Source organism: Scyliorhinus canicula, chromosome 25, assembly GCF_902713615.1.
Source record: "Scyliorhinus canicula chromosome 25, sScyCan1.1, whole genome shotgun sequence".
Taxonomy (NCBI): Eukaryota; Metazoa; Chordata; class Chondrichthyes; order Carcharhiniformes; family Scyliorhinidae; genus Scyliorhinus; species Scyliorhinus canicula.
In genome coordinates, this window is record NC_052170.1 from 25,579,793 (window position 1) to 25,592,402 (window position 12,610).

Below are 12,610 nucleotides of genomic sequence, written 5' to 3' on the forward strand. Positions count from 1 at the left end.
AAAAACCGGGGAAAAATGGCCAAAACGAACCTCTTTGAGCAGGAGCCGCCCTGTGTGCGACCGCTCCCTCCACGGCCGCCACAGGAAGTCTCTCGTGTTAATCCACTTCTAACCAGTTCCTGTTATTACTCCAGGAGCTGGTGGGGTTTGAAGATTTTGCCTATTTTAAACTATGTGAAGAAGAGAGAGAGAGAGAATCTGTTATTGGCTGTGGGGAGGGAGAGGACATTCACGTTGTGCCATATTTTAGCTGCTCGACACTAACCCGTTCCCCTGCCGCTTCCAGGCTGCAGCATTGCAGTTTCTCCCTCCCTCACCCTCGCCGCCCTCCTCCCTCGCCCTCGCCCCTCACCCTCACTGCCCTCCTCCCTCGCCCTCCTCCCTCACCCTCGCTGCCCTCCTCCCTTGCCGCCCTCCTCCCTCGCCCTCGCCGCCCTCCCTCGCCGCCCTCCCCCTCACCACCCTCCTCCCTCACCCTCGCTGCCCTCCTCCCTCGCCGCCCTCCTCCCTCGCCCTCGCCGCCCTCCCTCGCCGCCCTCCCCCTCACCACCCTCCTCCCTCACCCTCGCTGCCCTCCTCCCTCACTGCCCTCCTCCCTCGCCCTCGCCCCTCACCCTCACTGCCCTCCTCCCTCGCCCTCCTCCCTCACCCTCGCTGCCCTCCTCCCTCGCCGCCCTCCTCCCTCGCCCTCGCCGCCCTCCCTCGCCGCCCTCCCCCTCACCACCCTCCTCCCTCGCCCTCCCTCGCCGCCCTGCTCCCTCGCCGCCCTGCTCCCTCGCCGCCCTGCTCCCTCGCCGCCCTGCTCCCTCGCCGCCCTCCCCCCTCGCCGCCCTGCTCCCTCGCCGCCCTCCCTCGCCGCCCTGCTCCCTCGCCGCCCTGCTCCCTCGCCGCCCTCCCTCGCCGCCCTGCTCCCTCGCCGCCCTGCTCCCTCGCCGCCCTGCTCCCTCGCCGCCCTCCCTCGCCGCCCTGCTCCCTCGCCGCCCTGCTCCCTCGCCGCCCTGCTCCCTCGCCGCCCTGCTCCCTCGCCGCCCTCCCCCCTCGCCGCCCTGCTCCCTCGCCGCCCTCCCCTCGCCCTCGCCGCCCCTCCCTCGCCCTCGCCGCCCTCCCCCCTCGCCGCCCTCCTCCCTCGCCGCCCTCCCCCCTCGCCGCCCTCCCTCGCCCTCGCCGCCCTCCCTCGCCCTCGCCGCCCTCCCCCCTCGCCGCCCTCCTCCCTCGCCGCCCTCCCCCCTCGCCGCCCTCCTCCCTCGCCGCCCTCCTCCCTCGCCGCCCTCCCCCCTCGCCGCCCTCCTCCCTCGCCGCCCTCCCCCCTCGCCGCCCTCCTCCCTCGCCGCCCTCCCCCCTCGCCGCCCTCCTCCCTCGCCGCCCTCCTCCCATCGCCGCCCTCCCCCCTCGCCGCCCTCCTCCCTCGCCGCCCTGCTCCCTCTGCCGCCCCTCCCCCCCTCGCCGCCCTCCTCCCTCGCCGCCCTCCTCCCTCGCCCGCCCTCTCCCCGCCCTCGCCGTGCCTCCCTCGCCCTCGCCGCCCTCCCTCGACCCTCGCCGCCCTCCCCCCCCTCGCCGCCCTCCTCCCTCGCCTCCTCCCCCCTCGCCGCCCTGCTCCCTCGCCGCCCTCAACCCCCTCCGCCGCCTCCTCCCCCTCGCCGCCACCCATCCCTCGCCGCCCTCCCTCCTCGCCGCCCTGCTCCCTCGCCGCCCTCCCTCGCCCTCGCCGCCCTCTCCTCCGCCCTCGCGGGGTCCGCCCTCCCTCCCTCGCCGCTCTCCCTCCCTCGCCGCCCTCCCTCCCTCGCCGCCCTCCCCCCTCGCCGCCCTCCTCCCTCGCCGCCCTCCCCCCTCGCCGCCCCTCCCCCCTCGCCGCCCTCCCTCGCCCTCGCCGCCCTCCCCCCTCGCCGCCCTCCTCCCTCGCCGCCCTCCCCCCTCGCCGCCCTCCCCCCTCGCCGCCCTCCCTCGCCCTCGCCGCCCTCCCCCCTCGCCGCCCTCCTCCCTCGCCGCCCTCCCCCCTCGCCGCCCTCCCTCGCCCTCGCCGCCCTCCCTCGCCCTCGCCGCCCTCCCCCCTCGCCGCCCTCCTCCCTCGCCGCCCTCCCCCCTCGCCGCCCTCCCCCCTCGCCGCCCTCCTCCCTCACCACCCTCCTCCCTCACCACCCTCCTCCCTCGCCGCCGGAGGAGGGCAGTGAGAGAGGTAACTGTTGATCAGTGTTTTAAACCCCACATCCAAAAGAGGGGGTTACACCTTTACTGCAATTCAGTATTTCCTTCGAGACGAGATATTGGGGTTTATGTAGCCTTTTTGGTCTGTTTGAAGGGCACAAAACATTTTGACCAACTCCTGTGAAGTAACGCCAGGGGAGCTCTGGAGGGCAGACATCTCCCATCTCTGACAGCGTTGGGCACCCACAGGGGTGTCAGACCCTTTGTGCTCACGCCCCAGAGTGAGACTTGACCCGCATAGCCTTCCAATCCGGAAGCCATTAGTCTATCCTCTCAGTTATGCTGTCAGCCTTGTGAATCTTTAATTTTTGACACCCTCTGCGTTGTCCCTCTACCCTTTTGTATGATGTGGAGAGCAGAACTGTGCATGGATGTGGTCTGCTGATAATACAAATGCAAATTGCTTATCTCCAGAGGCTCATTGCTGGATCACGCTTTGCCATCTCACCTATATTGCTTGTAAGTTTATTTCTGAATTTGTGACTGGCTGAGTTCTGTTCTGCAGTCAGGTGGAGCATACATAATAGATTTCTGTGTACTGCCCAGGAACCAATTTGCATCCAAAGGGGGGGGAGGTGGTTTATGCTGTGCTGTATCCTATTTCTAAAACATAACCTTACAGTGGGTGCATTCGCTCATGCAGGGTAATTTTCTTCAGCAAGAAAGAACGAGACGTGAGCCTCAATTGTACCGGTTGTGGATCGAGTTACAGATAGCGCTGCCTCATGGAAGGGATGTAGATTTGGATAAAGGTCGTTAGCGTGCCTTGCTTGGGCAGGCTTCGCGGTGCTGTGACCTCTCTGGAAAGGGTAGGAAATCATTTTCAAAAAGGGTGATGAGTGAGTGAGCGGATTTTCCAGAGCGGTGGGTTAAAAATTAGCCCCGAGGTCCTGGGGACTTCCTTCACCTTTCCCGATGAAAACGGTCGCGTTTGGCTGCTGGCAAATCCCAACGGGCGCATGTGTTCAGGGATAGCGTGCTGCTACTGTGAGTTTGGGCTGCAGATTGGCACTTATCTGCCTGCTGTCTGTGGCAAGTCCCGGCTGGCTTTCCCCCTGGTTAGAATTCTGGCTTTTTGTCTTTCCTGATGACTTAATAAGCTCTTGGGTGCCCATTTAACGGAACATTTGCATTTTAACTTAATTTAATTTAATGTGAGCATTGTACTTTGCTGTTAAATTGGATGCAATTCAGATTTACAGGCACTTTAAAATCCTCTTTCTGAGTGAATGGATTCGGCTGTGCAGAATGGAGCAAGAAATTAATTTAGAACAGATCTCTGGAGGCTGTATTTTAGGCTTATCTGTCAGCTGGCTTAAATCAAACGGCAGGCATGCAAAAGGTGCCGACTGTGAATGCAGGCTGTGTGCTGAATCCTCGCAGTATGCTGGGGGGTGGGGATCTGAGATTCAGGCAGAGAAGTTTCAGGACGGTATTGACCATCTGGAGTGGACGCAGAAAGTGCTGTCTGTGCTCTGGCGGACCTGGCAGCGTCTGTGGCTCAACCCATTAGCCTTTTAGCTGAACTGGCGCCCCCTGCTCAGCCTGTTGAACATTCCCAGCATTTTCTGGTGGTGTCTGGGTGGTGGACGTGTTGCTGGGCAAGGCCCGAAGCTGAGGTTGAAGGTCCTATTTCCTGGGCTGGGAACCAGGAGCTGGGGCCGTGTGTTCACAATTACAAGTGCTGGGTCTAGATACCTCCCCACTCCAACCTCAGCAGCAGTTATCCCTTTGATTCTGCCTTCACAAAGTCATTCTCACCAATCCCTGCCCCCCCCCCTCCCCTCCTCAACTGAACACCTGACGAACTCCCTCCCCTCAGTCCCAGTTTGGCACCGTTGACCTGTTCCTCTGGCACCCCAGTCTTCTTGGAGTTTGCCGGAGACCCATTTCCTTTCCACACCAAGACTATTTTTCCTTCACCTCGCCGGTCACGGGCTCCGTCATTTCCCCCCCCACGCTTGCAGAAACGCTGATGGTCTTGTATTGCTTCAAGGGGCAGCTGGAGGCTGCTCTCCTTGCACAGATTGCAGCCCCTCTCTCCCCGTGTCCCAGCCATGTATTCTCATGGAAACAACAGCACTCCAGTGAATCGCTGTTAAAATCTCTCCGTACCCAACTAAGACCATCTCCTTTTCACCAAATACATGGTCTGCACGCACCTCCTGCTCTAGCAACGGCTTACTTCCAACAGTGTCACTACCGGCTGCCAGGGGATGCCCCACCTTAATCACCTCTGATCTCTCGCTACTTCCTCCTCCTTTACAAAAGCTACCGTGCTTTTGAGCACCAAATCTTTTTTTATTTGTTGCATGTTTTTTGCTTTTACCTTTGTGCAAAGGGACCCAAGATCAATCCTGTGTGTAAGCCAAGTTAGCAAACTGTCAGCTGCTGCTTGTAGCTCCTCCATCCAGGAGACCTGTCGTCAGGTTCGGTGTCACGCTTGCCTTCTGCCATCCTCATGGGGTGGGGTCTGGGGTGGAGTTTCCAGCTATCTGCTGCTCGTGTCCTTCTAGATGGTAGTAGTCGTGGGTTTGGAAGACGCTGCCGAAGGAACCTTGGTGAGTTGCTGCAGTGAATCTTGTAGATGGTACACACGGCTGCCCCTGTGCGTCAGTGGTGGAGGGAGTGAATGTTTGTGGAAGGGGAGCAATCAAGCGGGGCTGCTTTGTCCTGGATGGTGTTGAGCTTCTTGAGTGTTGTTGGGAGCTGCGCTCATCCAGGCAAGTGGAGAGTATTCCATCACACTCCTGACTTGTGCCTTGTAGATGGTGGACAGGCTTTGGGGGGGTCAGGAGGTGAGTTACTCGCCGCAGGATTCCCAGCCTCTGACCTGCTGTAGCCACAGTATTTATATGGCTAGTCCAGTTGAGTTTCTGGTCAATGGTAACCCCCAGGACATTGTTATGGGGGGGGGGGGGGGGGGAATTTAGTGATGGTAAAGCCATTGAATGTCATGGGGCAATGGATTGATTCTCTCTTATTGGAGATGGTCATTGTGCGGAATGAGTGTTAGTTGCTACTTGTCAGCTCAAGCCTGGATATTGTCCAGGTCTTTCTGCATTTGCATGTGGAGTGCTTTAGTGTGTGAGGAATCGCAAATAGTTTTGGGGACCTAAATGCGGTAGTGTTGAAATATTTCCCACCTTTTTATTTAATTGTTTAAAAGCTCGCACCAGAGCTGCAGTGTTTACCGTTTGCAGACGGGTGCCAACATCCCAATAGATGATGAATCCATAGAATCCCTACAGCGCAGAAGGAGGCCATTCAGCCCATCGATTCTACACCGACTCTGAAAGAGCACCATCCCAATCCACCGAACCTGCACTTCTTTGGACTGTGGGAGGAAACTGGAGCACCCGGAGCAAACCCACGCAGACACGGGGAGAATGTGCAGACTCCATCCAAGGCCGGAACTGTTGCCTTTTTATCCCAAAAGTTGTTGAATTTGCCCCAGACAGATGGGGTGAGAATTGCCCGATGGCCGGTTGCTCAGTATCCCACTGTGCTCGTTTCTGAGTCGTTCTCTGTTGGTCACCTCTCATACTATTCTGCTAATGCAATAATTGTGCTTATTCGCAATCTCCCCTTGTTCTCTAAATGACAGACCTGCTCTTTGCAAACTCATAATTGAAACTACTCTTTCTTCAAACACCAATTTGCAGTTGTCGCGACGAACTTGCTCCCGCTGTGCCTCCTGTTACTGTGTTCCAGGCACCATTATCTTTACTTGGCTTCTGGTGACTATTTATGGGACTGATGCATATTCATTTCCTGACGGAGAAAGCGCACAGACCCCAGTAACAGACTGCCCGCAGAGAATTGCAGATAATAGTTGCTTTCAGACCTCTTACAATAGTGGTATTATGGAGTGCGGTGGTGGTAATAGTTGTATTCTAACTTGATACAATTGCAAAATTACTTTGTTCTGCTGGCGATTAGAGTGCTTGACCATTGGTCGCGAACCTCATTTTATAGAGTCATCCCCCAATGAAGGAGGCCATTTGGCCCATTTTGGCTTCTCCTGCCAATCTCCTTGACGGTATTCATTGTGTCGTGCTCCGTAACGTGGGCACGACTTGTATTTCACTGCCAGTAAATAGTGATGGAACGTTCTCCGCGTCAGTAGACGGTTTCTCGCCGCCTTAAGGATTCCTCCACGTGGCAGCTGCAGCACAGAGGGTAACACGCTCGCCTTTGACTCGGGTTTTCTGTGTCACCAGTCCCGGAGGGGCAGCACGGTAGCATTGTGGTTAGCACAAATGCTTCACTGCTCCAGGGTCCCAGGTTCGATTCCGGCTTGGGTCACTGTCTGTGCGGAGTCTGCACGTCCTCCCCGTGTCTGCGTGGGTTTCCTCCGGGTGCTCCGGTTTCCTCCCACAGTCCAAAGATGTGCAGGTTAGGTGGATTGGCCATGATAAATTGCCCTTAGTGTCCAAAATTGCCCTTAGTGTTGGGTGGGGTTACTGGGTTATGGGGATAGGGTGGAGGTGTTGACCTTGGGTAGGGTGCTCTTTCCAAGAGCCGGTGCAGACTCGATGGGCCGAATGGCCGCCTCCTGCACTGTAAATTCTATGATAATCTATGACTTGATCACAAAACGAAAATCAGTGCCGGGTACTACAGGGGGGCGTTGTCGGGGGGAACGACGGTGGTGTGGGGTGTGGACGGACGTTTTCACAGGGAAGCAATTTCTGAAGCAAGCCAGTGGATTGCCTGGAGTTCCACACACAGCCAGTGGATTGCCTGGAGTTCCACACACAGCCAGTGGATTGCCTGGAGTTCCACACGCAGCCAGTGGTTTGCCTGGAGTTCCACACGCAGCCAGTGGATTGCCTGGAGTTCCACACACAGCCAGTGGATTCCCTGGAGTTCCACACTCAGCCAGTGGATTCCCTGGAGTTCCACACGCAGCCAGTGGATTCCCTGGAGTTCCACACGCAGCCAGTGGATTCCCTGGAGTTCCACACGCAGCCAGCGGATTCCCTGGAGTTCCACACGCAGCCAGTGGATTCCCTGGAGTTCCACACGCAGCCAGTGGTTTGCCTGGAGTTCCACACGCAGCCAGTGGTTTGCCTGGAGTTCCACACGCAGCCAGCGGATTCCCTGGAGTTCCACACGCAGCCAGTGGATTCCCTGGAGTTCCACACGCAGCCAGTGGATTGCCTGGAGTTCCACACGCAGCCAGTGGATTGCCTGGAGTTCCACACGCTGCCAGTGGATTCCCTGGAGTTCCACACGCAGCCGGTGGTTTGCCTGGAGTTCCACACGCAGCCGGTGGTTTGCCTGGAGTTCCACACGCAGCCAGTGGATTCCCTGGAGTTCCACACGCAGCCAGTGGATTCCCTGGAGTTCCACACGCAGCCAGCGGATTCCCTGGAGTTCCACACGCAGCCAGTGGATTGCCTGGAGTTCCACAAACTCATTTTTAAGTCTGTTGTGTGGGAATTTGTCCGATTCCATCTGGAAGCACAAATAAGTAGCATCCGTTGACACACTCTGATGGAGCAGGCTGCGGAATGCTAGACTGGACTGACCCTGTACAAATCCATGCTAGGTCACTTTAACCGGTTTCTGTTTATTTCTCGGGCACTCTGTCTCTAATAACAGATTCTGGAAACTTCCTTTCAACTGACATTGGACCAATAGGCTTGTATTTTTGGATGCATCTTTCTTACTCTTGAAGTTTGATTGATATGTTCACGCGATCTGGGTGTCACTGGCCGGCACCTACACCCCACTTGCTGCTCTTGTCCTTCAGTGATGATGATCGTGGGTTTGGACGGTACTATTGAAGGAGTCTTGCTGAGTTGCTACAGTGCATTTTGTAAATGGTACAGACTGAAACCACTGTACTCTCATAGTTAATGGGGCACTCGTCCAGCGGGTTGCGTTGTCCTCCATGGTGTCGAGCTTCTTGATTGGAGCTCTGCTCATCCATAGAACATAGAACAGTACAGCACAGAACAGGCCCTTCGGCCCTCGATGTTGTGCCGAGCAATGATCACCCTACTCAAACCCACGTAACCCGTATACCCGTAACTCAACAATCCCCCCATTAACCTTACACTACAGGCAATTTAGCATGGCCAATCCACCTAACCCCGCACATCTTTGGACTGTGGGAGGAAACCGGAGCACCCGGAGGAAACCCACGCACACACGGAGAGGACGTGCAGACTCCACACAGACAGTGGCCCAGCCGGGAATCGAACCTGGGACCCTGGAGCTGTGAAGCATTGATGCTAACCACCATGCTACCGTGAGGCTCCATCACACTCCTGCCATGTGTCTTTGAGATGGTGGATTGACCTGGGGGGGGGGGGGGGGGGGGGGGGGGGGATCAGATGGTAAATCAGTGCAAACACGGCCATTCAGCCCATCGGTTTTGCACTGACCCTCTGAAAGAGCACCGTGCGCAGGCCACTCCCGTGCCCTATCCCAGTAACCCCACCCAACCTGCACAACTTTGGACTGTGGGAGGAAACCGGAGCATCCGGAGGAAACCCACGCAGGCACTGGGAGTGCGTGCAGACTCCACACAGTCACCCAAACCTGGACTTGAACCCGGATCCCTGGCGCTGCGAGGCAACAGTGTTAACTACTGTGCACCATGTCGCACAATTCTCAACCATTGGTGGGTTCATGTAGCCACTGTATTCACGTGGCTTAGTCCAGTTCAGTTCCTGGTTCATGGTAACTCCCAGGATGTAAAACAGTGGTATGAATGTCGTTGTGTTTTACGACACAGGAAGAGGCCTCGCAATGGGTTGACTCTTTATCGTTCTATCGTCTGCCACTTGCCTAACCTGCCTGTTACTCGTTGTTTCACAGTCCAAACTTTCAATGAGGTCCAGCTCTTGTTGCCATGTGGATACTGACTGCATGGTGCCGAGCATCGGGCAGTCATCAGCAAATGTCCCCACTTGCCTGGGCATGAAAGCAAAGTGCCGCAGGTGCGGGAAACCCGAGTTAGAAACAGGAAATGCTGGGAAAACTCGGCAGTTCAGGCAGCATCTGTGGAGAGAGAGAGAGAGGAACAGAGTTAACGTTTCGAGTCCGTGTGACTGGTCAGAGCTGAAAGGGGGTTTTATGCTGTCGAAGAGATGGAGCAAAATAGAAGGTCAGAGATAGGTGGGAGCTCGGGAGAGATTTGACAAAGTGTCACGGACGCTAGCGTCAGCACATGTTGTAGGTGGTGCTCAGGCGGAGAGGGTTGGGGGGGGGGGTGTGAATAAGATTAAAATAATCATTATCTCTCCCCCCCCACCCCAGTTTGATCTCTTTTTAATCTTACTTTTTGCCCCAACCCCTCCCCCACAGGGTCACCTGTAACTTGTCTCGCCATTAAAACTTTAACGGTCTGGTTGATTGGCACTTTTAGAGGGCTGTGCGGGGTCCATTGGTGTGTGTATACTGGGCGAATGTGCGTTTAAGTGCTGTGGAGGGTATGAGAAACCATATTGCCATATCCTCAGTGCTAAGTGTCGAGCCTGCTTGATGGGTAGCCCTTTCACTCCCTCCACTGCTGGCTAACAGTGACAGCTGTGTGTCCCATCTACACAGTGCACTGCAGGAACTCGCCGAGATTCCTTCGAAAGCACCTTCCACCGCCTCTACCATTTTGAAGGACAAAGGCAGCAGATACATGGAAACCTGAGAGTTCCCCTCCAAGTCAGTCACTATCCTGACTTGGAAATAATAGCATCATTCCGTCACTGTCACTGGGTGAAAATCCTGGGACTCCTCCCTAACAGCAGTCCAAAGATGTGCGGGTTAGGTAGATTGGCCATGCTAAATTGCCCATAGTGTCCTAAAAAGTAAGGTTAAAGGGGGGGTTGTTGGGTTACGGGTATAGGGTGGATAAGTGGGTTTGAGTAGGGTGATCATTGCTCGGCACAACATCGAGGGCCGAAGGGCCTGTTCTGTGCTGTACAGTTCTAAAAAAAGCACAGTGGGCTGCAGCGGGTTCAAGAAGGCAGCTCACCACCACCTTCTGAGGGCAACTAGGGATGGGTAACAAAGCTGGCCTAACCAGTGATGCCCATATCCCATATATTAACTTCAAAAACATGTGGGTTTTATGATAGCATCACAAAATCTTCCCTGGTTGCTTCCTGATGCAACATTAGTACACTTCCCAATGAGACTGAGCAGACTGGAGTCACCGTGAGCTGGTAAATGGAGGGGAGGGTGCCTACCTTATCGGGTGCCCGTGTGGGCTTGGTACAGAGGTCAGAGAACCTTGAAAGTAGATTGCTCATGGAAAACTCTAACCTCAGTGTAGAAACTGGGATTTGAACAGGATTGATGAAGAGGTGGGGAGTGACTGGACGGTGAGCATTCACTTAAGGACCTTAAGAATGGGAATTGGTAATAGGTTAAGATGGAGATTGGTAATAAGTTAAGATGGGGATTGGTAATAGGTTAAGAATGGGGATTGGTAATAGGTTAAGATGGGGATTGGTAATTGGTTAAGATGGGGATTGGTAATCGGTTAAAATGGGGTTTGGTAATAGGTTAAGATGGGGATTGGTAATAGGTAAAGATGGGGATTGGTAATAGGTTAAGATGGGGATTGGTAAAAGGTTAAGAATGGGGATTGGTAATAGGTTAAGAATGGGGATTGGTAATAGGTTAAGATGGGGATTGGTAATTGGTTAAGATGGGGATTGGTAATTGGTTAAAATGGGGTTTGGTAATAGGTTAAGATGGGGACTGGTAATAGGTTAAGATGGGGATTGGTAATAGGTAAAGATGGGGATTGGTAATAGGTTAAGATGGGGACTGGTAATAGGTTAAGATGGGGATTGGTAATAGGTTAAGAATGGGGATTGGTAATAGGTTAAGATGGGGATTGGTAATTGGTTAAGATGGGGATTGGTAATCGGTTAAAATGGGGTTTGGTAATAGGTTAAGATGGGGATTGGTAATAGGTAAAGATGGGGATTGGTAATAGGTTAAGATGGGGATTGGTAATAGGTTAAGATGGGGTTTGGTAATAGGTTAAGATGGGGATTGGTAATAGGTAAAGATGGGGATTGGTAATAGGTAAAGATGGGGATTGGTAATAGGTTAAGATGGGGATTGGTAATAGGTTAAGATGGGGATTGGTAATCGGTTAAGATGGGGATTGGTAATCGGTTAAGATGGGGATTGGTAATAGGTTAAGATGGGGTTTGGTAATAGGTTAAGAGGATGGAGAGCAAAGGCTCTTTTTGAAGCTGGACTGACAGCAGCTATTGAAATGGGCCCCACAATGTTTGAGGAGCTGGAGCCATTTCATACTGGTCAGCCTTGGACCAAGTAAATGTAGTTACATAGGAAGGAGCAAAACCCTGAAAGTGAACTCTCGGAAATCAACAGATCCTGACACAGTCCCTGGTCGTGCACTCTGATCCTGCGCGGACCAGCTGGCGTGTGTATTCGCCGACATCTTCAACCTCCCCCTACTCGGTTCCGAGGTTCCCAGCTGCTTCAAGAAGACCACCATTGTACCGGTGCCAAAGAAGATCCAGGCAACGTGCCTCAATGACTACCGTCCGGTGGCCTTGACATTGATCGTAACAAAGTACTTCGAGAGGTTGGTCATGAAGCGCATCACCTCCATACTCGCAAAACGCACATCGACGCTTCGACCAAGAAAGCACAACAGCGCCTATACGTCCTCAGGAAATAAAGAAATTTGGCATGCCCACATTGACTCTTATTAATTTTTATAAATGCTGACTGTTACCATGTTTACAGATGCACCGTAGAAAGCATCCTGTCTGGCTGAGTAACAGCCTGGTATGGCAACTGCTCAGCCCAAGACCGCAAGAAACTACAGAGAGACCATCACACAAACCTGCCTCCCATCCATTCACTCCGTCTACACCTCCCGCAGCCTGGGGAAAGCGGGCATCATAATCAAAGACCCCTCCCACCCGTGTTATTCTCTCTTCCAAAATCTTCACACGGGCAGGAGATACAGAAGCCTGAGAACACGCACAAACAGACTCAAAAACAGCTTCTTCCCCGCTGTTACCAAACTCCTGACCGACCCTCTTATGGACCGAACTGATCTCTCCACACATCTTCTCCACTGAGTAGTACTACACTCCATATGCTTCACCCAATGCCTGTGTCTGTATATTTACATTTGGTATTTATCGTACGTCCTGTGTTTTTCATGTATGGAACGATCTGCCTGGATTGTACACGGAACAGTATGTTTCACTGTACCTCGGTACACGTGACAATAAATCAAATCCAAATGGATTGAAGGTTGTCAGATTGCGGAAATGGTTTTCAAGGTGATGAATTGACATGGGGGAGGGTCGTGGGGCTTGTTTATTCAGAATGTGACCATAGAGAAGAACAGTTTTGGACTTGGCTGTGCAGCAAGAGGGTTTGACCGAGTATCTGG

The 12,610-nt window shown here is 54.5% G+C and overlaps 1 protein-coding gene across 9 annotated transcripts in view; it reads left to right on the top strand.

The window, feature by feature from the left end:
• Positions 1-12,610, top strand: part of LOC119957087 (EVI5-like protein) — a 311,414-nt gene that overhangs the window by 86,340 nt on the left and 212,464 nt on the right. The window contains exon 1 of one of the 9 annotated variants that reach the window (XM_038784758.1): positions 2,806-3,011. The exons of the other annotated variants lie outside the window; for them this stretch is intronic. The gene's annotated coding sequence lies outside the window, so the exon portion shown is untranslated. Of the gene's footprint in view, positions 1-2,805; positions 3,012-12,610 lie in introns of those variants that run through there. 9 annotated transcript variants of the gene reach the window in all.